Source organism: Bos javanicus, chromosome 10 (assembly GCF_032452875.1).
Source record: "Bos javanicus breed banteng chromosome 10, ARS-OSU_banteng_1.0, whole genome shotgun sequence".
NCBI lineage: Eukaryota > Metazoa > Chordata > Mammalia > Artiodactyla > Bovidae > Bos > Bos javanicus.
Window position 1 is genome coordinate 44,028,870 of NC_083877.1, and position 27,766 is coordinate 44,056,635.

Genomic DNA, 27,766 nt, shown 5'->3' on the forward strand with positions numbered 1-27,766 from the left:
AAAAAAAAAACCACAAAACCTGAAGTTTTATAAATGGGAGTAAATAATATAGCCTGCCCAGATCAGATATTGCTTATAAAAGCAAAAACAGCATATATGATTTTAAAAAATAAAAGATACTTGGGAAAAGAATGTTCAACATAGGGCCTGACAAGCTATTCACTGAAATTACTACAGAAAAGTGTAATAAGTTCTGAAGGCAAGATGGAAAAGAGGCAGTAAAATATAAATGTTAAGAACAAGATTTTTGAGATTAGTTCCCTGGGGTCCAAATCTAGGCTCCACTGTTCTCCAGTGTGTACTCCTTAGGGAAGCTATTTCCCTCTCTAAACCTCTTTTTCCTCATCTATAAAATGAAGATAATAATAGCAGCTATCTCATAGGCTTGTTTTGATTAAGTGCAGTAACAGATGTAAAGCGAGTGGCAGTGCATGACATAGTAAACGAAGTTAGTGCTTGTTTAAGACAAAAAGAAATGATGTATAGGAAGATTTCTAGTTCTTGGAAGTCCCTAAGTTTCTGTTTACAAGCAATTGTTCACAGGTTTTGTATTTTGATCACATTAAATAGGCAACAAATCGTAATATTTCTCAGTCACAGATGTTGGGCAATCTATACTGTTGCACTAAGAACAGCTGGCCTGTCCCACTGATCTCTAATTGATCAAGTTATTTTTCTTAACTCCTATTTCCAGCAGTCTCATTCCCCCAACTTCTGCCTGCTTGCTAATGATTTCTTTCCAGCTGCCAAAAAGTAAATTCACAGAGTTTAGAAATTCTCTTTGTAACAAATAATGTTATACAAAGTACTTTTAGACTTAAGGAGTACCAGTGGTCCATGTCTTTTTATCTTGTACCCTGTAGATTTCATGTGAGTCCTTTTTAAGAAAGCCACTATTACTGGAATGAGGCAATTATTATTCCTCCAGCCCCAACCCCTACCATTATCACAGTTTATATAATGTGGGTCAGACCACGTTACGATTTTCTGTTAGGCCCAAAGCTTAAGATTTTTAAACCATTCATTCAAAAAAAAAATAATAGTCTGAAAGTTTCAAAGAGATATTTAAGAAAAACAAATTAAGCACATTAAAAAGACATTTACATCTAACTAGCATAGTTACATGCAGTACTCTTGCCTGGAAAATCCCATGGGTGGAGGAGCCTGGTAGGCTGCAGTCCATAGGGTCGCTAAGAGTCGGACACAACTGAGCGACTTTACTTTGACTTTTCACTTTCATGCATTGGAGAAGGAAATGGCAACCCACTCCAGTATTCTTGCCTAGAGAGTCCCAGGGATGGCGGAGCCTGGTGGGCTGCTGTCTATGGGGTCGCACAGGGTCGGACACGACTGAAGTGACTTAGCAGCAGGAGCAGCATAGTTACAAACCCAGTCAAAATAGGCACAGGATGCTCCAGAATAATCATGGAGTATCGTTCATTAAAAGGAGAGCATATACCTCAGATAACCCTGTGCCCTGTTACGTGTTATATAATATCTTAAACTTAATAAACCTAGTACTTTAAAAATGTTCACCAAGTCCATCAAAAAACATCTTTTACTTCTGCATGAAGTACTGAGTACTGTGCTGACTGCTTAGTGCAAATCCTGCAGAATTGTTTCTTATCTAGGTGGGAGAGTGAAATATATGTGTTTGGAGATGTATTAGATGTTTCCCGGTAAGGACTAAGTGGACTCCTGGAGGAGAACTAATGGCCAAAGGCTTAGTGGCTCTGGCTTCCCTGGGGCTGCTGCATTTGTGTTGGGTCAGGAGGTCAGGCTCGGATCTTTGTAGTCTTCAAATACAAAGAAATTTTTTTAGGAGCAACAAAAATGTTCAGGATTTGGTAAAAGTCTCAAATTTTAGAAGAAAATAATGAAATTGAAATTATTAAATGTTTAATTAGATTCATTCATTCATTTAACATAATACATGCCATCTGTGTGCTAGGCATTGTTCTAGACCCCAGAGCTACAGACAGTGAACAAAATAAAGAAAAGAAGTCCGGCCTTTGTAGAGCTTATATCCTATTAGGAACTAAACACTGAACATAACAAAGCTATATAGTAGTTTAGAGAGTAGTAAGTGTGTTTGGAAAAAGATAAAGTAAAGCAAGGTAAGGCACATTAGACGTGCTAAAGAAGAAAAGCAGGGCCTTTGGCAATTTCAAATAATGTGGTCATGGTAGGGCTCCCTGAGAAGGTGATTTGAGGCAGGAAGTTGGCCATGCAGAGATACCTGGGCAAGAGAGTTCCATCAGAGGGACCAGTGAAGGCCTCGGGCAGAAGTGTGCTTGGTCTGTTCCAGGACCAGCGAGAAGGCCACGAAGTAGTAGTAGATCACGTTATGGATGTTTGGGGGGCTCATCATGTAGGTCTGCCTGGTGGACCATTATAAGAACTTCAGCTTTTACTCTGAGTGAAACGAGAAGTCACTAGAGAGTTTGAAGCAGAGAAGCAAGGTGCCTTGACTTGCATTTTAATAGAATCACCAACCACTGTGTTGAGATAGAAAAATAGAGTGGGGTGATCAAGGCTGGAAGCAGAGACAAGTTAGCAGCTGTTCGCAATAATCCAGTTGCGAGACACCACTACCAGTAGAGGAGGTAGTGAGAACTGACCAAGATTTATTTTACAGGTAGAACCAATAAGATTTCCTGGCCAACTCTTTGAGGAGTATCATAGAGAGATCAGAGGAAGGATAACACCAAAGCTTTTTGTATAGTTATGGAGTTGTCATGAACTGAGATGGGGCTCTAATGGAGGAACTGGTTTGGGAAAGATAACCAAAAGCCATTTGAACATGTTATGTTCAGCTTCCAAGCAGAGAAGTTGAGCAGCTTATTGGATTCAGGAATCTGGAGTTTAAGGAAGAGGTCCAAGCTAGAGATAGAAATTTGGAAGTCGCCAGCAGACTTTGGATGAAATCATATAGGGAGTGTATGCAGACAGGGAAAACAGTCCATGAACCAAAGCTTAGGTCATATCAGTATTTATAGTTTGTGGAAAAGAAGAAATTTCATAAGAATGTACCTTAAGCCAAAGGAAATATGCACATATTTCTGACATAGTGGACCTAATTGTTTCCATTCTCTAAGTAATAGTGTTATTATTAGTAGATTTTAATTCTTTTGACCCGTACTATGTGAGGAAGGAACTATGAGTTACCTTTTCTGTGATGAAGGACTTGGGCTGAGCCTGAGGTACTTCAGGCTTTAGAGGGTGAGTTGATAAGGTGCTAAGTTGCTTCAGTCGTGCCTGAGTCTTGGCGACCCCGTGAACTGCAGCCTGCTAGGCTCCTCTGTCCATAGGATTCACTAGGCAAGAATACTGGAGCGGGTTACCATGCCCTGCTCCAGGAGATCTTCCCATCCTAGGGATCGAACCTGCCTCTCTTACATCTCCTGCATTGGCAGGTGGGTTCTTTACCACTAGTGCCACCTGGGAAGGAACAAGTAAAGATTACTGAGAAGGAGCAGTCGGAGGGACAAGAGGGAAATTAAAAGAATATACCTGAAGTCAATAAAGAAGGAAACTCAGGGAGGAGAGAGTGAATCAGTGATGTCATGTCAAGTAGCTTGAAGACTGAGAGTTGCTTATTGGATTTAGCAACCTCAGGGTCACTGGTGAACTTGACAAGAGTTATGATAGTGGAGGAATAGGGACAAAAACCTGATTGGAGTGGGCTCAAGAATGAAAAGCCAAGCCTCAGAATGTGAGAAAATAGTAACAAATGAAACAGAGGATTAATTTCCAAAATATACAAGCAGCTCATAGAACTCAATACCAGAAAAACAAACAACCCAGTCAAAAAGTGGGAAAAAGACCTAAACAGACATTTCTCTAAAGAAGACACGCAGATGGCTAACAAACACATGAAAAGATGCTCGGCATCGCTCATTATTACAGAAATGCAAATCAAAACTACAATGAGATATCACTAACACCAGTCAGAATGGCCATCATCAAAAAGTCTGCAAACAATAAATGCTGGAAAGGGTGTAGAAAAAAGGGAACACTCTCTCTGTTGGTGGGAATGTAAATTGATACAGCCGCTGTGGAGGGTGGTATAGAGATTCCTTAAAAAACTAAGAATAAAACCACCAATATATGCTTAGGAGTGGGACCCAGCAATCCCACTCCTAAGCATATACCTGAGGAAACCAAAATTGAAAAACACACAAGTATCCCATTGTTCATTGCAGCACTATTTACAATAGCTAGAACATGGAAGCAACCTAGATGTTCATCGACATATGAATGGATAAGGAAGGTGTGGTACGTATACACAATGGGATATTACTTAGCCATAAAAAGAAACACATTTGAGTCAGTTCTAATGAGGTGGATGAACCTAGAGCCTATTATACAGAGTGAAGTGAGTCAGAAAGAGAAATATCATATTCTAACACATATATATGAAATCTAGAAAAATGGTACTGAAGAATTTATTTACAGGGCAGCAGTGGAGAAATAGACATAGAGAATAGACTTATGGACATGGGGAGAGGTGAGGAGAGGGTGAGATGTATGGAAAGAGCAACATAGAAACTTACATTACCATATGTAAAATAGATAGCCAATGGGAATAGGGGCTCTGATCAATCTAGAGGGATGGGATGGGGCGGGAGATGGGAGGGAGGTTCAAAAAGGAGGGAATATATGCATACCTATGGGTGATTGATGTTAAGGTTTGACAGAAAACAACAAAATTCTGTAAAGCAATTATCCTTCAATTAAAAAATAAATTTTAAAGAATCAGAAAGGAAGAAGTAAAATTAAAAAAAAAAAACCTTATTAAGACAATTCTTATTTTCAGTTAAATTTCTTACACTACAAATATTCAGTATTGTAAGTGAATATATTTTAATATGTCTGATAAAATGTGGGTAGGGACTTCAGAATGCTGGAGGCTATGAGGGTCTTCAACAGGTTCTGACAGAAATGGGGAGCCTCTGAGTTTCCCACTAATAGAGTTATGGTAGAATCATTTTGTTTCTAGTGACATGTTCTTTAATTCAACCCATGATCATTTCTTATTGAAAGGATACTGTAGAGCCAAGGTGACACATGATAGATTTGAGTTGACCAGTCTACACATCATGGTACCCCTACAGGCCTGAAAACTTTCATTCATGGAGTGGATGACTCAGGTTAGGGGTTCCCAGAGACCAGAGCAAATTGAGTAGTAGAAACATTGCTTGTTTAATGTTTCTTTTATACTTTGATGACTTTCATTGTGAATATTATTTCAAGGCATGTGATTAAGCAATTTTCATAGTTCCGTATTTTATATCATAATTATGCACTAAGAATTTTCTCACCTGGGAATTACCTTTGGATTATAATTCTAACTTTCTGTAATACTGTCATCAAAACGAATCAACAAGTCTCTGATACTAATTATCTTTTGTTTCTCTAAGCTTATTGAAATGCTAAAGCATAGGCCTTTAATGCTTAAGTATTGTTTTTGGATAGTTAAAAGCTTATAGTGATTGGTAGAATTAAAACATTGTTACATTTATTTGAGTGCTACTTGGTAATAAAAGTATACTGTATAGTAAGTCTTTAGAAAGTTGCTAATTATGGGAAAATGCTGGAAAGGGTATGAACTTTTCCTTTGTAGTAGATTATGGCACATGTTTTTTGAGAAGTGGAGCTCCAGTGATTATATGTGTGTTTCTAGTGGGTTGTGGTATACACATATAATGTCAGCATTCTCTTAGGTCCTGCTCATCAACACTGTTTTATTACTGTCATTTTGAATGTTATTTCAGCTGAAGCTTATAAGTCACTCTTCAGTTAATTAAATGAAAGAAATTGGCCTGTAACAGAGAAATACTTACACAAGGCCAATGTGAAATAATTTGGCAGTGCTGAGTGTATTACATGATAAATACTGGTGTGTGCAGAGGTATAAAACTAAGCAAATTATGAAATGTGAAATCTCCTAAGTCGGTGACTGCAGGATGAAGTCCAGATCTCTCGTCGTGGAATTCCACATGGCAAAGCAGTGTTGCGAGCCTGTGGTGCACCAGCAGGATTGGCTGCAAACATGTTTTGGTTTTAACATGGTGTTGAAAACATTTATTTTCTAGCATTTAAAAACTGAGAAATTTTAAATTAAAAAAAAAATTGAATTTTACACCTTTTGTTAAAAAATTGGGAGGTGTGTCAGCGATCTGTTGGAGCAACATAACAGCTTCCCTTTTTATATGGGTGTGTGCTCCACAGTCCCCACTGTCCCCAGCAGAGATCCTCTTGCTTCCAACATTGAGGCCAAATGGCTGTTGGTGTTTTTCATCCTGCAGGCTTCACTCCTTTGTTAACTGCTCCTGTCAGTGAGTGAGTTTGCTACCCTTCTGTTGTAGATACTTATTTCTAGTGTCATCGCAAAGCTCCTTGTCTATCCAAATGGTTCTCCTCTTTGTCCTGTCCAGCACATACACACTTAGTCTGGGTCCTGCATCCTCCACTCCTTCCGCTGAACTGAGCTGTTTATTGCCTGTATCATTTCGTGGGAACCAAGCACGTGCTGTTGTGTACAATCACATATACAACCTTTTATATGTATATACTGACTTCTCAACTGTGTTAGAAATCTCTTGAGGACAGCAACTGTATCTTTCAATTTACTAGTGCCTATCAAATTTTTAGATTTAATAGATTAACTATTGTTCAGATTTAGCTTCCAGTATATGGTCATGTATGATTATGATGCTGTAAAAAGATGAGAAAATAGTAAAATCTTGTATAAAATCTACTTCTTCAGATAAGCTTTTCTTAATTTACTGTGTCCATTCCTCTGTAGCTTTGTAACCACATTTATGTACTCTAATTGAGTATTAATTCACTAAACACCTCATTTACTGCCAATTCTCTGATTCAGTGACATAGATGGATGAAGTTTCCAAGTATATAGGTCATTATACATACCATTTTATTTATTTTAGACCTGCCTCTGAAGGCTATTGTTTTGCACATCTTATTTTCCCATTCATTTGGCAAATAGTGTGTCCACTATATGGGAAGCCTTGCGGGGGTGTGAACCTAACCAACATGATGGTACCAGCTCTTCAGAAGCTTTGACCCTTCAGCTGGAAAGGCAGCTTTAAATAAGGGAGTATATAATTGTTCAATTTTGATAAGTGTTACTAAGAAGTAGGGCATTCTCTGAGATCTTATAACAGAGCACTGTGATCTGGAGGCCAGGGCTATATTGCGGAATATGACACAACTGAATTCTAAACTCCTTGATTTTTCATAATTCCATAGCAGTTTGTAAAATATTCTGAAGGTTAAAACTTTACCTTAAAACAAGTAAATAAAAGGGCAATTTCTTTAACAAAATAAGAACTTAAAAAAAAAATTTTTTTCTAAAGGATATACCATTGGCTATAGATCTTTCATTAATGATAAGGAATTATAATTTATAGCACTTAGAAGGCAATGGCAAGCCACTCCAGTACTCTTACCTAGAAAATGCCATGGATGGAGGAGCCTGGTGGGCTACAGTCCATGGGGTCGCTAAGAGTTGGACACTACTGAGCGACTTCACTTTCATTTTTCACTTTCACGCAATGGAGAAGGAAATGGCAACCCACTCCAGTGTTCTTGCCTGGAGAATCCCAGGGATGGCAGAGCCCGGTGGGCTGCTGTCTATGGGGTCACACAGAGTCAGACACGACTGAAGAGACTCAGCAGTCTTTGTTTGATACCTAAGTTGAACTCTGAATATATAAGCAAAAAAAAAAATGGGTTGGAAATTTCAGAAATAGCTAACTTGCAAAACAATTTTTGTTTTATGAAATAGGCTTTCAAAAATAATATATAAAAAACTAAACTGATTTATTCCCTTGAGACTAGTTAGTGGATAGTACTTTTATACTTCCAAGCCCATGACTGAGAAATATGAATGGGTTTATCTGTCTGATCTTGGAGTGAGGTAACGTGGTGTTGTGAAAACCCTTAGCTCTATAGTCAGTGACAAATGTGAGCCAAAAAAGAGTGGAATTTTGTGTGGTTGCATATATTTTATTACAACAGACATGCTTTAAGTATTTTTTTCTAAAAAAATAGAATTTTATGCTTAATCTACTGAACATAGTGGTAAAATTTAATTGTTTGCATGGTTTATTGTCACACTGAAACAAAGGTCAGCTGCACTGGTGCCATTTCTGAAGTCTTTGTTAAGAAACTCATGTTACTTGTAATTATAGAAGATAATTCAGAAAAATCAACATGATTAAGGAAATTTTAGTTCAAATAAACTGAAGATTCTTAAATGTGATCTTAAAGAAATGCAAGGCGATCAGATCAGGGAGACGTTTTTAAGAAATGTCAAGCGTCCTGTGGAATTTAAAATAAATTCCAAATAAGTATGTTTAAAATAAAGTCTTTTTATCTTCAAATATTGATTAACTGAGCCCACAATCATTTTCAAATCAGTGGAAAGGCTGTTGAACTGATGATTTGTAATTTACTAAATTATTTGCTTTTACTGATGCCTGGAAAGTGAAAGTGAAAGTCGCTCTTTCACTTTGGGGCCCTGTATAGTCCGTGGAATTCTCCAGGCCAGAATATTGGAGTGGGTAGCCTTTCCCTTCTCCAGGGGATCTTCCCAACCCAGGGATCGAACCCAGGTCTCCCACATTGTGGGTGGATTCCTTACCAGCTGAGCCACAAGGGAAGCCCAAGAATACTCAGTAACCTATCCCTTCTCCAACGGATCTTCCCGACCCAGGAATCGAACTGGGGTCTCCTGCTTTGCAGGTGGATTCTTTACCAACTGAGCTATCAGGGAAGCACAAATAAATAAATAAAGGAAGGTAAGCATTTCTTTCCTTCAGCTAGATTTTCTAGCACCATAGTAACGTATATCTGTAGCACATTTTGTATTTTAAGTGGAACTTTTGCTTGTTTACTTTATTTGATCCTCAAAGTACTAGTCTCCATGTTATAGATAAGGAGGTTAAATGACTTGTATGACTTGATGCCCTTACCTGATTCACCTCGTGACAAAACCAGAACATGATACTCTTCTGTCTCTGAGATCTGAGCTTTTTATGCCACCTCAGTCATAGCCACTCTGTTGATAAAACATTTCGGGAGTGTTTGCAACATACGATACAACATTTTGATTTGTTGTTGTTGTTGTTTGTTTTTTAGCCGCCTTATGTAAGTTTAGTTTCTGCCAGATACTAAGTCAATTTGTGGTCCTGAATTAGCTTACACTAATTTTACCATAATTTTTGGGTCACTCTGAGCTAGGTAGGAAAATCTTTTCAAACATATTCTACTTCCCATGATAATGCATTAAACCTGGCACAAAATTCCAGATCATCAGATTTTGTCTTAATAAAGCAAGATATGCATGAAATTGCACACTGTCAATCCTTTGTTCAGAACAACTATTATCTTGGAAAAAAAACTCTATTTAAGTTGTAGGATTGGTTAATAAAAGAGAAATTAAAATATTTTTTTTGGAACGATTGCACATTATGTATTTAAAGGTAAGACATTAAATACAGTTGCCTGATTTCTCTTTAGAACTTTATAATCTTTAAATTGAAATAAAGAAGGCTCTGAAGCTTGAATGAATAGTGCTAATGTTTCATGGAAGCATATCTACTATACTCACATCTGTAGGGAGTTTTACTTACATGTGGACTCTTTAGAAGAAATATAATTTAGCACGAGAACCTCTGCAATTCATCTTTTATTCAACGATCATTTATGTGCCAAGCAGTTTGCTGGAAATTCAGTGCATGGACGTGTCCTCTATATAGCGGTCCCCAACCTTTTTGGCACCAGGGACCGGTTTCATGGAATACAGTTTTTCCCCAGACCTGGGGAGGGTGGTTTGGGGATAACTCAAGTGCATTACCAGAGAAGGCAATGGCACCCCACTCCAGTACTCTTGCCTGGAAAATCACATGGACGGGGGAGCCTGGTGGTCTGCCGTCTATGGGGTCGCACAGAGTCAGACATGACTGAAGCGACTTAGCAGCAGCAGCAGCAAGTGCATTACATTTTTGTGCACTTTGTTTCTATTGTTATTGCATAAGCTCCACCTCAGATCAGCAGGCATTAGATTCCAGAGGTTGGGGACCCCTGCTTGTAGAAGTTAGAGCCTGAATGATGAGAGGAGAAAGACAAACAAATGAACACTTGAACCATGCAACAAGTGAAATACTACCTATTAAAAATTCTGCTATTGCAATTTTTGTCTACCAAGAAATTTTCTTTTGCCTTTCCAGAATTCTTACTGGATGATAAACTTTGTAAACATAAAAGACCAACATTTATTTTTACTTAGTATTCTTTAAAATTACAGATCTATTTTCAAATCACTGTGACTTCCTACATTTTAATTCTAAGGTCTGTTTTAAACTTTTTGAAGCCATTGATTTAGCCAGTTTACCTAATGTATTATTTCACTTTTGATTATACCCTGCATCATCCAGCAAAGGGTTTGGGATGATGTATTACTTAACCCCGAAGGCACTTTAGTGAACATGTAGATTCATTAAAATTTTTTAAATCAACTTTATTTATTGTAATTATATACAATAAAGTCCACAAATTTTAAATAGAAAATTTTGTGACTTTTGACAAATGTACGTAATCAGTGTCACAATCAAGATAAAGATAATTTTTGTCATACCAAAAAGTTTTTTTACAGCTCCCTTTTAACTTCTCCTCACCACTATCCCCCCCAACCACCACTTCCTCTCTGCCTTTTCTCCTTACCTCCCCATCCCTGACAACTTCTCACCTTTAGTTTTGCCTTTTATACAATTTTATATAAATAGAATCATGTGGCATGTAGTTTTCTCTGCCTTCCTTTTATATCTGGCTTCTTTCACTTAGCAAAATATTTTTCAGATTCATCAGTTTTGTTGCATGTCAGTAGTTCCTTTTTATTGTTGGATAGTTTTCAGTTGTTACAATATGGTTATTCATTCATCTGTTATTAATGGATATCTGGATTGTTTCCAGTGTGGAACTATTATGAATGAAGTTACTATGAACATTCATGTGTAAGTCTTTGGTGGAATATCTTTTCATTTCTTAAGGCAAATACCTAAGAATGAGATATCTGAGTTACATGGTAAATTAATTTAATTTTATGAAAATTGTCAAATTGTGTTCCAAGGTAACTGTACCATTTAACATTCCCACCAGTGGTATCTAAGAGTTCTAGTTGCTCTAGATTCTCAACAAGACCTGGTATTCAGTCTTTTCATTGTAACCATTCTATTGAGTGTGTAGTGGTAACTCACTGTGGTTTTTGTTTACACTTTCCTAATGACAATAATATGGAATATCATTGCAAATGTTTATTTGCTGCTTCTATATCTTCTTTGGAGAAGTAACTATTTAAATCTTTTGGCCATACTTTTAAGAGAGTTATCTTCTGTTGGTTGTAAGACCTATTTATATATACTGGATTGAGTCTTTAATCAGAGAAGAGATTTTAAAATGGTTTTCTCAAGCCTGAGGATTGCCTTGTTATTTTTATGTGACTTTCAAAGAGCAGAATTTTTTATTTTAAAGAAGTCCAATTTCTCTTTTTTTGAAAATGTTTCATGATTTTTTGTCCCCTAAGAAATAGAGGAAAACAATAGGATGGGAAAGACTAGAGATATCTTCCAAAAAATTAGAGATACCAAGGGAACATTTCATGTAAAGATGGGCACAGTAAAGGACAGAAACAGTATGGACCTAACAGAAGCAGAAGATATTAAGAAGAGGTGGCAAGAATACACAGAAGAACTATACTGACCTGGATAGCCACAGTGGTGTGATCATTCACTTAGAACCAGACATCCTGGAGTGTGAAGTCAAGTGGACCTTAGGAAGCATCACTATGAACAAAGCTACTGGAGGTGATGGAATTCCAGCTGAGCTATTTCAAATCCTAAAAGACGATGCTGTTAAAGTGCTGCACTCAATATGCCAGCAAATTTGGAAAACCTAGCAGTGGCCACAGGACTGGAAAAGGTCAGTTTTCATTCCAATACCAAAGAAGAAGCAATGGCAAAGAATGTTCAAACTGTCATACAATTGTGCTCATTTTACGGGCTTCCTTGGTAGCTCAGACGGTAAAGCGTCTGCCTTCGATGCAGGAGACCTGGGTTCAATCCCTGGGTTGGGAAGATCCCCTGGAGAAGGAAATGGCAGCCCACTCCAGTATTCATGCCTGGAAAATCCCATGGACCGAGGAGCCTGGTGGGCTACATACAGTCAGTCCATGGAGTCGCAAAGAGTCAGACATGACTGAGCGACTTCACTTCACTTCACTTACATGCTAGCAAGGTAATGCTCAAAATTCTTCAAGTTAGGCTTCAACAGTACATGAACCGAGAACTTCAGATGTACAAGCTGGATTTAGAAAAGGCAGAGGAACCAGAAATCAAATTGCGAACATCCATTGGATCATAGAAAAAGTAAGGGAATTACAGGAGAAGGGGGCAACCGAGCATGAGATGGTTGGTTGGCATCATCCACTCAATGGACATGAGTTTGAGCAAACTCCGGGAGATGATGAGGAACAAGGAAGCCTGGTGTACTGCAGTTCATGGGATCACAAAGAGTCAGACATGACTGAGTGACTGAACAACGGGCAACAAGAAACCCAAGATCACAAAGATCTTCTTCTAGAAATTTCTGTAAGTTTTGTAGTTTTAGCTTTTACACTGGGATCCGTAATCCATTTCAAGTAATTTTTGTATATAGGTTGAGGTTAATTTTTTTCCATGACGATGTCTAATTATTCCAGCACCATTTTTCAAGAGTTCATTCTCATTGAATTTCCTTGGCACCTTTGTCAGAAATCAAATGACTTTTTATGTATGGCTCAATTTCTGGACTGTTTGTCCCATTCCATTGATCTAGATGTCTGTCTCTAGGCCAATATAATACTGTTTGGTTTCTGTTCGTATCCTTTATAATAAGGCTGACAATCAGCTAGTAAGTCTTCTAGCTTTGAATGTGAGTTGTGAGAGCAGAAATCCTTGTCTTGTTTCCAGTATTAGGGGAAACCCATTCAGTCTTTCAGTGTTAAGTATAATATTAGCTGTAGGTTTTTCATGAACTGTCATGACTTCTTACACTCTTAGAGCAAATAATTTCCAAATTCTAGGCAGATTAATTCCTGACCCTAACTGGAAGATGTTTTTGAAAGAATCTTGACAGAATTTCAGCTGTATAGAATTTTATCTCCTGAATTTCCTGAGACTTTTACTGAAGTTGGAAAGCCAGTAGATAACTTACAAGTTTCCAAATCTTGTGTTAGAAAAGGAATTCTTCTCCAGCCTTCCCTAGAAAGCCTGTGTCTAGGACCAATACCATGTTTTTTTAATTCACTCTTCCAAATAAGAGTCATGAAGCAAAAGAAACACCTCTCTTCTAATGAATGTTTTTTGAACACTTGAATAGTTTTGCCTCTGGACCTAAGATGAGATGATTCCACGGCAATTATTGGCAAAATATAGCCTTTTGTGGGGGGTAATGCAGTGACGTACTATTGGTCTTATTCAGTTGTCCTGCTAGAAGTGATGGAGTGTGACCTTGGAGTAAACTGCTCATCTGGTTTCTCTAGGATAAAAGTGTGTAGGTCAGTCTCAGGACTAGGTAGGTGCCTTCTCAGCATGGTTAGGGATGTATAGAAAAGCAGTCCTGAGCAGAGGCAGGGTGGTTCCTGTTTGTTTGTTTGATTGGTTTGCTTGTTTGTTTTTAACATTAACCTTCAAGGCCACGCTGTGGTTCCATTTTTCATAGAAGACTAACGTTGTTAGTGTAGGGTAAGGTGTAATTCTGATTTCCTTCCTCCACACCCTTTAAAAATCAATCTTTAAGTCTTTCTCACAGCTTTAGAGGATGATTACTGTAAGAAGGAGTGCTCTCTTTTGGCAACAAGCAAGGGGGTTACACAGCACAGACCAGAAAATCCAATGAATAGGCAGGTCAAATGGGTTATTTAGTGATTCACTACTGGGGTTTGTTGACTTCACACACCAGGAATCCCAGAGGTTCAATGTTAAGTGGCTTTTATTTCTATTCCCTTTGGAATATGTGGGTAATAATTTAATTGACCTTGGTTCTTATTTTATTTCAAAGTCCTAGTTGAGAAGTTCCAGAAATAAGGCCTGTGGATTGGTATATGGGAAATAGAATGTTAGTATATAGCTAAGTACCACTGGAAAATGAGATTGCACACTTGATGAAACTGACAAATTCATGGTAGCTGTCTTCCAGAAGCTACGGGAATTAAACACTGGATGGCAGGTAGAGGAGAGCCAGCTTCTCATCGATGATTCCTTTACGAAAGACCTAAGGCTGCAGCCCTGACTCCCAGTGAAGTTCCCCATATCAGTCTTAACAGTCTTGGATTCATGTTTCTCCAGAATAATACTGGCCACTTCCATCTCCTTAGAGTAGATTGGCTAATGATTTGTTGATGCATCAGGGGAATGGGGGGTGGGGTTGATGTGGGTTATTGTTGTTCAGTCTCTAAATCCACTCTTTGTGACCCCATGGACTGCAGCATGCAGGATTCCCTGTGCTTCACTATCTCCTAGAGTTTGCTCAGACTCGTCCATTGAGTCGATGATGTCACCCAACCATGTCATCTTCGGTCACCCCCTGCCCTTAGTCTTTCCCAGCATCAGGGTGTTTTCCAGTGAGTCAGCTTTTCGCATCAGGTGGCCAAAGTATTGGACCTTCAGCTTTAGCATCAGTCCTTCCACTGAATATTCAGGGTTGATTTCCTTTAGAATTGAATTCCCTAGAGTCTTCTTCCTAGAGTCCAAGGTGTTCCCAAGAGTCTTCTCCAGCACCACAGTTTGAAAGCATCAATTTCTCAGTGCTCAGCCTTCTTTATGGTCCAGTTCTCACATCTGTACATGACTACTGGAAAAACCAAAGCTTTGAGGTCAGCAAAGTGATGTCTCTGCTTTTTAACATGCTGTTTAGGTTTATCATAGCTTTCCTTCCAAGGAGCATGCGTCTTTTAATTTCATGGCAGCAGCCAACCTCGAGATAATTTTGGAGTCTAAGAAAATAAAATCTGCCACTGTTTATACTTTTTCCCCATCTATTTGCCATGAAGTGATGGACTGGATGCCATGATCTTAATTTTTTGAATGTTGAGTTTTAAGCCAACTTCTTCATTCTCCTGTTTCACCTCCATCAAGACGCTCTTTAGTTCCTCTTCACTTTCTGCTATTAGATCAGATCAGATCAGATCAGTCGCTCAGTCGTGTCCGACTCTTTTTGACCCCATGAATCACAGCAAGCCAGGCCTCCCTGTCCATCACCAACTCCCGGAGTTCACCCAGACTCATGTCCATCTAGTCAGTGATGCCATCCAGCCATCTCATCCTCTGTCGTCCCCTTCTCCTCCTGCCCCAAATCCCTCCCAGCATCAGTCTTTTCCACTGAGTCAACTCCTCGCATGAGGTGGCCAAAGTACTGGAGTTTCAGCTTTAGCATCATTCCTTCCAAAGAAATCCCAGGGCTGATCTCCTTCAGAATGGACTGGTTGGATCTCCTTGCAGTCTCGAAGAGTCTTCTCCAACACCACAGTTGAAAAGCATCAATTCTTCGGTGCTCAGCCTTCTTCACAGTCCAACTCTCACATCCATACATGCTATTAGGATAGTATAATATGCATATCTGAGGTTATTGATATTTCTTCTGGCAGTCTTGATTCCAGCTTTTGATTCATCCAGCCTGGCATTTCACATGATGTGCTCTGCATATAAGTTAAATAAGCAGGATGACAATATACAGCCTTTAAGTATTCCTTTCCCAGTTTTGAACCAGTCCATGTCTGGTTCTAACTTGTTTCTTGACCTGCATATAGGTCTCTTAGGAGGTAGATAAGGTGGTCTGGTATTCCCATCTCTTGAAGAATTTTCCAGTTTTTTGTGGTTCACACAGTCAGAGGCTTTAGTATAGTCAGTGAAGCAGAAGTAGATGTTTTTCTAGAATTCCCTTGCTTTTTCTGTGATCCAACGGATGCTGGCAATTTGATCTCTGGTTCCTCTGTGCATATATGTGCTCAGTCACGTCCTACTCTTTGCAACCTCATGGACTATAGCTCACCAAGCTCCTTTTTCTGTGGGATTTCTTAGGAAAGAATACTGGAGTGGGTTGCCATTTCCTCCACCAGGGATCATCCCAACCCAGGGATCAAACTTGCGTCTCTTGCCTTGGCAGGCATATTCATTACCACTGTGCCACTTGGGAAGCCCTTTGTAAATTCAGCTTGTACATCTGGAAGTTCTTTGTTCACATACTGTTGAAGCCTGGTTTGAGCATTTTCTTGCTGGCCTGTGAAAATGAGAGGAATTGAATGGTTATTTGAACAGTCTTTGGCGTTGCCCTTCTTGGAAATTGGAATAAAAACTCACCTTTTTCAGTCCTGTGGCCATTGCTAGAGGTGGGTGGGACATGTTTTTAAAGTTTAGATTGTTGGTCTCTGGTAACTGAAATGGTACTGAAATCTTTGTTAGAAATGATGTCTTTTAATGTGTCAGAGATGAATCCCTATATGACAATAGCAGTGGTAAATATTTTATAAAACTATAATAAATCTAGAAAAGACATATATATATATATTGCATATGTATATTGCATATATATATATATGTATATTCTGCATATATCTAGAAAAGACAAAAACTAGTTTAAAAAGATACGAGCACCCAAGTGTTCATAGCAGCACTATTTACAATAGCCAAGACATGGGAGCAACCTAAGTGTCGAATGGACGTGTCCAATTAATGGATAAAGAAGATGTGGTGTGTACACACACAGAGACAGACACACATACACAATGGAATATTAGTAAACTATGCAAAGAATGAAATAATGCCTTTTCTAACATATGGATGGACCTGGAGATGGTCATACTAAGTGAAGTCAGTCAGGCAGAGAAAGATAAACATTATGTGCTTTTACATGTGGAATCTACAAATTAGTACAGATGAATTTACTTACAAAGCAGAAATGAATTCACGGACATAGAAAACAAAGCCATGGTTACCAAAGGAAAAGGGGAGGGATAAATTAAGAGTCTGGGATTAATAGATACACACTACTGTACATAAAATAGACAAATAACAAGGGTTTACTCTATAGCAATGAGAACTATATTCAATATCTTATAATAACCTATAATAGAAAAGAACCTGAAAAATAATATATATGTAAGTTTATGTATGTTTAAATATGTATTTAAATATACATGTATAAATAACTGAATTACTTTGCTCTACACCTGCAACTATTACAATATGGTAAATTAGCTATACTTCAGTCTAAAAAAGGAAGCCATATGTAAAACAAACATTTATCATTTCTCTTAAGGGTCTTTCAAACTGTAAATCAGAGTTCTAAGAAGGGTTTTTTTATGATTAAAATAATCACTGTTTTTCTTTGACTTTTTAAATTGATATTTTCAGGTGTTTTTATGTATTTGTGTGACAGTTTGTTTCTAACTTACATAGTTATGGTAAAACCCCCAAAGGAATGTTAAATTAAGACTTCTGTAGCACTACAGAGCCTCATTAGAATGTCCAGAGGAATCTTTTACTTTGAAGTCTATAGACTGTGCTTTTGATCTTTTACTGTAGAGTGTGCCTGGCCCTGTGAGTCTCATGTCACACCATTCTGCACATTTAACACATGCATAGTATGTGTGCGAGTGTGAGGGTGTGTCCAGGTAATACTGCTCATTTGGGTGTGCTCAGCCGAAATAATTTTGGCCCATAATTTATATGTATAGGTGTAAAATTGGATTCTTGGCATTTCAAAGTCCTTTTCTGGCTTTGTAAAAAATTTTTTTGACATATAAAATTCTACAACTAGTAGGATTAGAGGCAGGTTTTGCTAGCATTTGGATATGTTTACTTGAGTGAATCATTTTAGCATGTTTCTTAACTTTTTACTCAAATGTATAAAATATGAGCTCTCTGAAAAGAGACTAGTTTTAATTGTTTCTTCCCCATGAGAGTTTTTGCTAGAACTCAGAGAAGAAAAACTCTGGAAAGAAAAGCACACCAGCTCCCTAAACCTACTGGTATCATCTTGGCCCAGTCATTCTCTTGAAGTGTGTTTCTTAACCTATAAAATTAAGGAGTTGGACTGCTGCTGCTAAGTCACTTCAGTCGTGTCCGACTCTGTGTGACCCCATAGACGGCAGCCCACCAGGCTTCCTCGTCCCTGGGATTCTCCAGGCAAGAACACTGGAGTGGGTTGCCATTTCCTTCTCCAATGCATGAAAGTGAAAGTGAAAGTAAAGTCGCTCGGTCGTGTCCAACTCTTAGTGACCCCATGGACTGCAGCCTACCAGGCTCCTTCGTTCATGGATTTTCCAGGCAAGAGTACTGGATTTGGACTAGGCCATCTTTAAAATCTGATTCATTGGTAAGATTTTCATTTGATTGTACTTTATTGCATTGCTTTTTCATTTAGTAGTAGAAGCCCATGCACAATCCATTACTGACGTAAAAACACACAACGTGAGAGTTGTGAGTTTGTCAGTTTAAGTTTTATTCTCACTGAGAACTGTATAGCCCAGGAAATAGCCATTTGGTAGCTCTGAGTAAACTGTTCTGAAGAGGCAGGAGAGGAGCCAGTATATATGAATTTGGGGGCTAGGAAATACAGATAGTCAAGCATATATCTTGGTAAAACATTACTACTAATCACAAAAAACAGATCAGATCAGATCAGTCGCTCAGTCATGTCTGACTCTTTGCGACCCCATGAATCGCAGCACGCCAGGCCTCCCTGTCCATCACCAACTCCCGCAGTTCACTCAGACTCACGTCCATCGAGTCAGTGATGCCATCCAGCCATCTCATCCTCTGTCGTCCCCTTCTCCTCCTGCCCCAAATCCCTCCCAGCATCAGAGTCTTTTCCAATGAGTCAACTCTTTGCATGAGGTGGCCAAAGTACTGGAATTTCAGCTTTAGCATCATTCCTTTCAAAGAAATCCCAGGGCTGATCTCCTTCAGAATGGACTGGTTGGATCTCCTTGCAGTCCAAGGGACTCTCAAGAGTCTTCTCCAACACCACAGTTGAAAAGCATCAATTCTTCGGTGCTCAGCCTTCTTCACAGTCCAACTCTCACATCCATACATGACCACAGGAAAAACCATAGCCTTGACTAGACGAATCTTTGTTGGCAAAGTAATGTCTCTGCTTTTGAATATGCTATCTAGGTGGTCATAACTTTCTTTCCTAGGAGTAAGCATCTTTTAATTTCATGGCTGCAGTCACCATCTGTAGTGATTTTGGAGCCCAGAAAAATAAAGTCTGACACTGTTTCCACTGTTTCCCCATCTATTTCCCATGAAGTGGTGGGACCGGATGCCATGATCTTCGTTTTCTGAATGTTGAGCTTTAAGCCAACTTTTTCACTCTCCACTTTCACTTTCATCAAGAGGCTTTTGAGTTCCTCTTCACTTTCTGCCATAAGGGTGGTGTCATCTGCATATCTGAGCTTATTGATATTTCTCCCGGCAATCTTGATTCCAGCTTGTGTTTCTTCCAGTCCAGCGTTTCTCATGATGTACTCTGCATATAAGTTAAATAAACAGGGTGACAATATACAGCCTTGACGTACTCCTTTTCCTATTTGGAACCAGTCTGTTGTTCCATGTCCACTTCTAACTGTTGCTTCCTGACCTGCATACAGATTTCTCAAGAGGCAGGTCAGGTGGTCTGGTATTCCCATCTCTTTCAGAATTTTCCACAGTTTATTGTGATCCACACAGTCAAAGGCTTTGGCATAGTCAATAAAGCAGAAATAGATGTTTTTCTGGAACTCTGTTGCTTTTTCTATGATCCAGCGGATGTTGGCAATTTGATCTCTGGTTCCTCTGCCTTTTCTAAAACCAGCTTGAACATCAGGAAGTTCACGGTTCACATATTGCTGAAGCCTGGCTTGGAGAATTTTGAGCATAACTTTATTAGCATGTGAGATGAGTGCAATTGTGCGGTAGTTTGAGCATTCTTTGGCATTGCCTTTCTTTGGGATTGGAATGAAAACTGACCTTTTCCAGTCCTATGGACACTGCTGAGTTTTCCAAATTTGCTGGCATATAGAGTGCAGCACTTTCACAGCATCATCTTTCAGGATTTGGAATAGCTCAACTGGAATTCCATCACCTCCACTAGCTTTGTTCGTAGTGATGCTTTCTAAGGCCCACTTGACTTCACATTCCAGCATGTCTGGTCTCTAGGTCAGTGATCACACCATCATGATTATCTGGGTCGTGAACATCTTTTTTGTATAGTTCTTCTGTGTATTCTTGCCATCTCTTCTTAGTATCTTCTGCTTCTGTTAGGTCCATACCATTTCTGTCCTTTATCGAGCTCATCTTTGCATGAAATGTTCCTTTGGTATCTCTGATTTTCTTGAAGAGATCCCTAGTCTTTCCCATTCTGTTGTTTTCCTCTATTTCTTTGCATTGATCACTGAAGAAGGCTTTCTTATCTCTTCTTGCTATTCTTTGGAACTCTGCATTCAGATATTTATATCTTTCCTTTTCTCCTTTGCTTTTCGCTTCTCTTCTTTTCACAGCTATTTGTAAGGCCTCCCCAGACAGCCATTTTGCTTTTTTGCATTTCTTTTCTATGGGAATGGTCTTGATGCCTGACTCCTGTACAATGTCACGAACCTCATTCCATAGTTCATCAGGCACTCTATCAGATCTAGGCCCTTAAATCTATTTCTCACTTCCACTGTATAATCATAAGGGATTTGATTTAGATCATACCTGAATGGTCTATCAAAAAACAGATATCACAAGTTAATGATTTTAGTGCCATTGTAAGAAGATACAAGAATCTGGGGTCATTGAAATTCTTCCCGAGATATGCAGCTAACTCTCTATGAGTTTGTTTATCTAAAACAGGGAATGCCTCCTTCTGTTTTTTCATCCTAAATTCCTTTCAGGATGCATTGTTGGTTGGTGACTACCTGAGTTCTGACTTAACTCTTGTATAACTTGTTGTTACATATCTTTTTAATCAGTAGTATGTGGTTGTTCACAGTATTTTAACATCAGTACCTCTGGCTTATTTAACTTTGCTAAATTGTGAAATGTACATAGTAGAGTGCATTTTAAGCAGTAATAGTTATGAAAGAACACCATTGTATTTACTTGTAAGCTTAAGAAAAAGACTTTCTGTAGCACCTTGGCAGTCCCTGCCCGTTTCTGTAGACATTCCCTACCCCAGCCTCTTACATCCCTCAGGACCTCTATTGCAATTTTAAAGTTAATTGTTCCTTTGCCTTTCTTTGTAGTCTTACCATACAAATACACACACACACACACGTATTCCTAAATGAATCATTGATTGTCTGTTTTTGAACTTTCTCTTCGTAGAAAAGTATCATAGCATATACAGTCTTTTGCAAGTTGGCTTTTTTTGTTCAACACTGTTTTGGGGATTCGTACTTGCTGATGTACAGCTGTAGTTCACTGCTTGCTGCTGAATTGTTTTTGTGTACTGTACTTTTTATTTTCCTATTCTGCCAATGGATTTTTACATTTCCAGTTTGTATGTTTATTTCGTTCTTGTTATTAAGAACCATTTCATGACATGTAAAATCATTTCACAGTGTTATAAGAAAGCTAGCAACTTCTCAAACACTTAATTCATTCTTTAAACATCTCAACCAGATAATGAGAATTTCACAGCAAAATTATTATCTAGAAAACTGCAGTTCCTGTGTCAGAGGGAATTGAGTGCAAGTCCCATGAATGAAGGAATCAAAGATTTCATTGTGGAAATTAGAAGCAGATGCTTCTAAGTTGGGGGATTTTCCCTGAGAACAGCACTTTTTGTTGGCTGTGTCATGCTAAAAATTCATCTTGGCTGAAAGGAATTTTTGCGCCTGGTTGCTAAACCTGATACAACTTTTGAATACAGATGACTATGAAAAAATAAAGTTTATGTGGTTTGAAATTCATGAATTTTCACCGTTGCCTTTTTTCTTCTTGTTGGTTGCTTATCTAGCGTCTCCCCTCATCTTCCAACTTCCCAAAGGTACCCGTGTTTTTGTTTTGATGTCCACGCACTTCAGGGGAAGTTGCTCCCACCTCTGGCTCTGGAAGTGGGCCTTGGGAGGCCTCAGCTAATCTGCGGAGTCCATGCCCCTCTGTCCAGTGATAGAGAGCTTGTAACCCAAGACATCCAGTCAGATTGAGTATCAGTACTCTTGTTTGCCTCTGCATTCTGGTTGATTAAGCTACTCTGAGAGATGCCAGCCTTAAAGTGGAGTTATTCCAAGGTACCAAGAAGAAACTAGGCCCTGGATGACATATCAAGCTACCATATCAAACCACCCACAAGTTTACCCATCCTACTTCTAAGCTTTAAGTTACTTTAGTTTTTATAAATTCCCCTTATGTCATTTAACTAGTTTAAATATCAGTAGGTAACTCTCATATAGGGCTTGCCATATGCTTTATAGCATCCTTTAAGGTAGATACAGTTATTATTTCTATTCTACAGATATGGAAGCTGAGATGTAGAGAGGTGAAGGGACTGGTCCAAGATCATACAGCTAATAAATAGTCCAACCCAGGCAGTGTGGCTCCAGAGTCCAAGTGCAATTTAGGTATCTTGGATACTTGCAGCTTAGTGCATCCCACCCGATGTATCTTTATATATGTTTGCTTTCACACAAGTTGGCTTACCCTGATACACATGGAGACTTTCCCCCAAACTACTTTGTTGACAGTACTGACATTATGTTTGTTCACTAAATTTAAAGACAAGAAAAAAAAAGGTGCCCCCTTTCACCTTTAATTAACATAGAGAAAATATTCAAGAAGCTGTAACCAGTATTGACACCCTTTGCTGGGGTGGGTTCTTCTTAAAGAACCTAATTTTAATCTTAATTGCTAGGGAATTCATTCACATTTTTGGTGAATTTCTAAATAATTTACTCAATACAACTCAGTAGTGTAATAGTGTTAGTCGCTCAATCGTGTCCAACTCTTTGCAACCCCAGGGACTGTAACCCACCAGGCTCCTCTGTCCATGGAGTTCTCCAGGCAAGAATACTGGAGTGGGTTGCCATTCCCTTCTCCAGGGGATCTTCCTGACCCAGGGATCGAACTTGAGCCTCCTGCATTGCAGGCAGATTCTTCACCATCTGAGCCACCAGGGAAGGGCACCTTTCCTGGGTGCTTATTACAGACCCAGGACTACTGTAGGCATTAGAAACCTAGAGATGCTAGCAGATTCTCCCAGTACTCTTTGGGAAGCAGACTCACCAGCAAGCACAGAGGTGATTAGGAATGCAGGAGAAACACTCCTCAGCTGCCTGCCGATGTGGAGACGTGCTTCGCAGACCTGTGTCTTGAGTTTTCCAGGGAGAACGAAAATGCTTTGCTTTTGTTCTTTTGGAGATGGGTGAAATAATAGGCAAGGAAACACCGTGGTCAAAAGCATGGAAATAAGAGAGCAAGACTTGCTCAGGGAACCATAAGGAAAGAATTTTGACAGTATACAACTTGAGCGGTCACACTGGGGAAGAGGGGGGCCTGATGATGGAAGATGGCTGTGCCTCAGAGTTCAGGTGCTGTCCTGTGGAGCTGCTGCGGCACCGAAGTATGTGAGCTGGGTGTGATGTGCAAGTACAGTTTCATGAGGTTCACTCTGGCAGCTTTGCGGGGGTGATAGATTTAAAGAATGAGACAAGACGTTTGGAAATCTAGATTAGAACACAGTGAGGAGGTATAGCAGAGGAGGTAACATGACTAGAATGAGACTAGACAGAAGGAAGGTCTGTTGTTTTTTTTTTTTTCTTACTAAGTTTATTTTTTAAATGTATATATGATGACTAAATCTATCCCAGTGTTTCAGCCATTAAGGATTACTTGTTATCCTTCCTCCCTCCCACCTTCCTGGGCTTTAGGTTTGGAAAAACTGTCTATCAAAATAAATTTCAGTCATTTGTTTTCTTTCCTTTTTTTTTTTTTTAATCTGGCGGGTAAAACTAATTGTGCTGTCAAAATAAGCACTTAAAATGATATTAGGTTGATGCAAAAGTAATTGTGGTTTTGCACTGTTGAACTTTGCCATATGATATTGGAATAGATTCTTAAATACATGTGGTTATGTTATATACATCATTTGAATGCACATTTCTCTCTTTATGTTTTTTTGCTAATGACTTATTACTTGCTGTTTGTATTCTATTAGACTGTAGAAATGATGTTAGACAAAAAAAAAATGCAAGCAGTTTTTTTATTCAGCTTCAAGCTGGGTTGTAAAGCAGCAGAGACAACCCCCAACATCAACAACACATTTGGCTCAGGAACTGCTAACGAATGTACAGTGCAGTGGTGGTGGTTCAAGAAGTTTTGCGAGGGAGATGAGAGCCTTGAAGATGAGGAGCACAATGGCCAGCCATTGGAAAGTAACAACAACCAACTGAGAGCCATCATTGAAGCTAATCCTCTTACAACTACATGAGAAGTTGCTGAAGAATTCAATGTCGACTATCCTACAGTCGTTTGGCATTTGAAGCAAATTGGAAAGATGAAAAAGCTCAATAAGTAGTGCCTCCTGACCTGACCAAAAAAAAAAAGGTCGTTTTGGAGTCTCTTATTCTATGAAACAACAAACCATTTCTTGATTGAATTGTGATGTGCAATGAAAAGTGGATTTTTTTTAAATTTTATTTAATTTTTAAACTTTACATAATTGTATTAGTTTTGCCAAATATCAAAATGAATCCACCACAGGTATACATGTGTTCCCCATCCTGAACCCTCCTCCCTTCTCCCTCCCCATACCATCCCTCTGGGTCGTCCTAGTGCACTAGCCCCAAGCGTCCAGTATCATGCATCGAACCTGGACTGGCATCTCATTTCATACATGATATTTTACATGTTTCAATGCCATTCTCCCAAATCTTCCCACCCTCTCCCTCTCCCACAGAGTCCATAAGACTGTTCTATACATCACTGTCTCTTTTGCTGTCTCGTTCACAGGGTTATAGTTACCATCTTTCTAAATTCCATATATATGCGTTAGTATACTGTATTGATGTTTTTCTTTCTGGCTTACTTCACTCTGTATAATAGGCTCCAGTTTCATCCACCTCATTAGAACTGATTCAAATGTATTCTTTTTAATGGCTGAGTAATACTCCATTGTGTATATGTACCACAGCTTTCTTATCCATTCATCTGCTGATAGGCATCTGGGTTGCTTCCATGTCCTGGCTATTATAAACAGTGCTGCGATGAACATTGGGGTACACGTGTCTCTTTCCCTTCTGGTTTCCTCAGTGTGTATGCCTAGCAGTGGGATTGCTGGATCATAAGGCAGAAAATAATAGCAAATGAAGCAACTGACAAACAACTAATCTCAAAAATATACAAGCAACTCCTACAGCTCAACTCCAGAAAAATAAATGACCCAATCAAAAAATGGGCCAAAGAACTAAATAGACATTTCTTCAAAGAAGACATACAGATGGCTAACAAACACATGAAAAGATGCTCAACATCACTCATTATCAGGGAAATGCAAATCAAAACCACTATGAGGTACCATTTCACACCAGTCAGAATGGCTGCGATCCAAAAGTCTACAAATAATAGATGCTGGAGAGGGTGTGGAGAAAAGGGAACCCTCTTACACTGTTGGTGGGAATGCAAACTAGTACAGCCACTATGGAAAACAGTGTGGAGATCCCTTAAAAAACTGGAAATAGAAAAGTGGATTTTAAATGACAGCTGGCAACCATCAGCTCAGTGGTTAGGCCAAGTAGAAGCTCCAAAGCACTTCCCAAAGCCAATCTTGTACCCAAAAACGGTCATGGTCACTGATAGTCTGCTGCCGGTCTGATCCACTACAGCTTTCTGAATCCCCATGAAATGATCACATCTGAGAAACATGCTCAGCAGATTGATGTGATCACAGAAAACTGCAACACCTGCAGCCGGTCAACAAAAAGGACCCGATTCTTCCGCGTGACAATGCTGAGCCACATGCCACGCGACCAGCACTTCAAAAGTTGAACAAATGGGGCTACAGAGTTTTGCCTCATCTGCCGTATTCACCTGACCTCTCGCCAACTGATACCGCTTCTTCAAGCATCTCAACAACTTTTTGCAGGGAAAACGCTTCCATAACCAGCAGGAGGCAGAAAATGCTTTCAAGAGTTCACTGAATCCTGAAGTATGGATTTTTATGCTTCAGGGATAAACAAACCTATTTCTCCCTGGCAAAAAAAAATGTGTTGTTTGTAATGGTTCCTATTTTGATTAATAAAGATGTGTTTGAGCCTAGTTATAATGATTTAAAATTCCTTGTTCAAAACCACAATTACTTTTGTACCAACCTAATAATAAAGTTACTTAAGTGAATGATCTTTTAATTTCCCTTGAGATATCACCATGGGTACATATGCCAATTTTATTAGACTTTTAAAAATATTTAAAATAACTCTAAAGATCTGCATTACTTCTTTTATGAACTCCGGAGGGAAGCCATTGTAATTATTGATTAAAAGAATTATGCTTATAACTGTTCTGTTTAGGGAGAGTATACCAGAATGGTGCTTTGCAGAAATATGTTTTTAATCTCATGTGTTTTTAAAAAAGTGGGAGTTTCATTTCCCCTAACATCACTGTTACCATTGTCCTTTGCTTTGCCTCTGTAATTGAATGGATAAAATGAGTATGGTCATAGCAAAAAATAATGCTAAAGAAGGAGAAATTCAAAAGCCTAGGGTTCTGAATACCACAGAGCACAACTTTGAAAAAAACGACCCACTGTGTGATGTTCCCATGACTCAGAAGCCCCTCAGGGTACTGAAGAAAGTGTCTCATGATGAGTTTTCCATGACCTGATTTCATCAGGCCTTGCAGGCTTGTCTCCTACCTCCCTCCCCACCCAGGGTCTTAACTTTGTAGTTCTCCACCCTTAATTCTTTCTCGTCTCTACTGGATACAAATCATTTCCCCTCCCTCCATGAAATTGGCCTAAATGCTGCACTTCCCTCAGTTCTCAGCCTTTTCTCAAATCCCACAATCTTTATTTTACTGCTCAGTTTAGCATTTAACTTAAAATATAATTGTATTTCTCTCTATTGTTTCTACTCTGTTAATTTCAACACTTCAAAGAGATTATAAAGTCTCTAAAGGCCAGAGTTTAGAAATGGTGTGAGAGACAAAAAGTTGTAAACTTTAATGAAGTGCTTTGGACTCAAATCCAGTTGGATTATGTTTGTTCGTTGACTGACTGCTTGTGATACTTGTCATCTTTTTTTTTCTAAGTTCTTTATTCCTGAAAGTTCTGTTCTATAAACAGAACTATATATGTAGTGAAACAGGGTAATTTTTGGCTGTAGTTGGTATTTGTGATTTGAGGGGATTGTGCTGAGTAAATGCAGTTTTTTATTATTGATACTACTTTAGATATACCATAATTTACTAATCCATTGCTGTTGTTAGACTATTTAGATTTTTTTCCCAGTTTGTACCCTGATAGATAATGGTTCCCTGAGTGCTTTTGATCAAGTGTGGTGCTTTGGTTCACTTATTTCCTTCTTATACATTTTTCAAGTTGGCTTACTGGATCAAAGGGTAGGAACATTTTTATGCTTCTTACTACAAACTCATGCTGGTTGCAGTAATTTACAGTGCTAACTGCAGCTTATGAATACATGATTTTACTTATTTTTTTTCCTTATTGCAATCCAAGGCTTCTTTGC

General features: G+C 38.8%; 1 protein-coding gene and 1 non-coding gene across 8 annotated transcripts in view; both read left to right on the forward strand.

Moving 5' to 3' along the window:
* The window catches only part of FRMD6 (FERM domain containing 6), a 271,689-nt gene that overhangs the window by 190,887 nt on the left and 53,036 nt on the right, over positions 1-27,766 (forward strand). The gene's annotated exons all lie outside the window — the stretch shown is intronic.
* On the forward strand, positions 12,090-12,161 carry TRNAR-UCG (transfer RNA arginine (anticodon UCG)). The gene has a single exon. It is a non-coding gene; the product is annotated as a tRNA-Arg (tRNA).